Source organism: Chrysochloris asiatica, unplaced genomic scaffold (assembly GCF_000296735.1).
Source record: "Chrysochloris asiatica unplaced genomic scaffold, ChrAsi1.0 scaffold00068, whole genome shotgun sequence".
In the NCBI taxonomy this organism is placed as follows: Eukaryota; Metazoa; Chordata; class Mammalia; order Afrosoricida; family Chrysochloridae; genus Chrysochloris; species Chrysochloris asiatica.
This window is the reverse complement of record NW_006408586.1, coordinates 9,211,539-9,213,066: the sequence shown is the minus strand read 5'-3', so window position 1 is coordinate 9,213,066 and position 1,528 is coordinate 9,211,539.

The following is a 1,528-nucleotide window of genomic DNA, read 5'->3' as shown; positions in this document are numbered from 1 at the left end:
AATAACCTGTGTTATGCAGATGGCATAATCTTGTTTACAAAAAGAGGAGAAAACTTGAAATACTTGCTAAAGAAAAACAAAGACATAAGCTTTCAGTATGGATTACATCTCAATATAAAGTTAAAAAAATTCTCACAACATGACCAATAAGTAACATTATAAGAATGGAGAACATACTGAAAAATTTTAAATTTTCATTGTATTATTGAAATAAAATAAGAATGATACAAAGCAAATTGAGAATTCAATGATGAGAGAGATTACTTGAGTAACTAGAAAAAGTTTCATGGAATATATAACAATTTAAACGCATATTTAAGAGATGCTGAGAATTTTGACTGACAGATAGATGAAGTGTGTTCTACTTTGATCAAAGTCTGCTTTAACAAAAACTAGAAGTGCTACAACACAGTAGTAGGAACTAAGTTTAGAATTATTGTCAGGTGCACACCATATCTGCCATTAGCTCTATAGTAATTATAAAAACCTTACCTGAGGAAGAGAATAAGATAAAACACTGCTGTCTAGCAATTCAGTTGAAGCTGACCCTTCCTGATTTAAGATGAAAAACTTGTCAATAATTTACAGATAGTTCTTTATCACATTGATGTTCAGCTGACAAATAACTATGAACTACAAACAATGTAATTGTTTGAATAATAAAATGATTCAGAGACCATTTAGTTTTACTCTTTAATTGGACATGTGACTATGAAATTGATAAAAATAAATATGCACAAATTTGAAATTGGATGAGTGATAGAATTGGGACTATACCTCAAGCCTCTTCATTTTCAGTCAAGTGTTATTTGGGAAAAAAATACTCAAAGATGCACTGAAACACTTGGTAAAAGTAGATTCATATAGTTCTTATCCTTAGACTGTAATAAAAATGGAAAGACTGTATTTTTGTCCTTTCCAAAGAGAGGTGACCCAACGTAATGCGGAAATCATCGGACAATACCTTTGATATCCCATGCAAGTAAATTTTTACTAAAGGTAATACAGAAACTGTTGCAGGCATAATTCACAGAGAACTTTCAGAGGTTCAAACTGGATTCAGAAGAGGATGTAGAATGAGGGATATCATTGCTGATGTCCAGTGGATCTTGGCTGAAAGCAGAGAATACCAGAAAGATGTTACCTTTGCTTTATTGACTTTATGCAAAGGCTTTCAATTGTGTTTATCATGATAAGTTATGGACAACATTGCAAAGTATGAGTATTCAGAAACACCTAATTGTGCTCATGAGGAATCTGTACATGAACCAAGAGGCAGTTTTTTGAACAGATGTGGGAACACTGAATGGTTTAAAATTAAGAAAGGTGTGTGACAAGATTGTATTATTTCACCATACTTATTCAACCTATATGCTGAGCAAATAATCTGAGAAGATGGGTTATATAAATGAAAATGTGGCATCAGAATTTGAGGAAGACTCATTAACAACCTGCGATATGCATATGATGAAACCTTGCTTACTGAAAGTGAAGAGGTCTTAAAATGTTTGCTGATGAAGATCAAAGA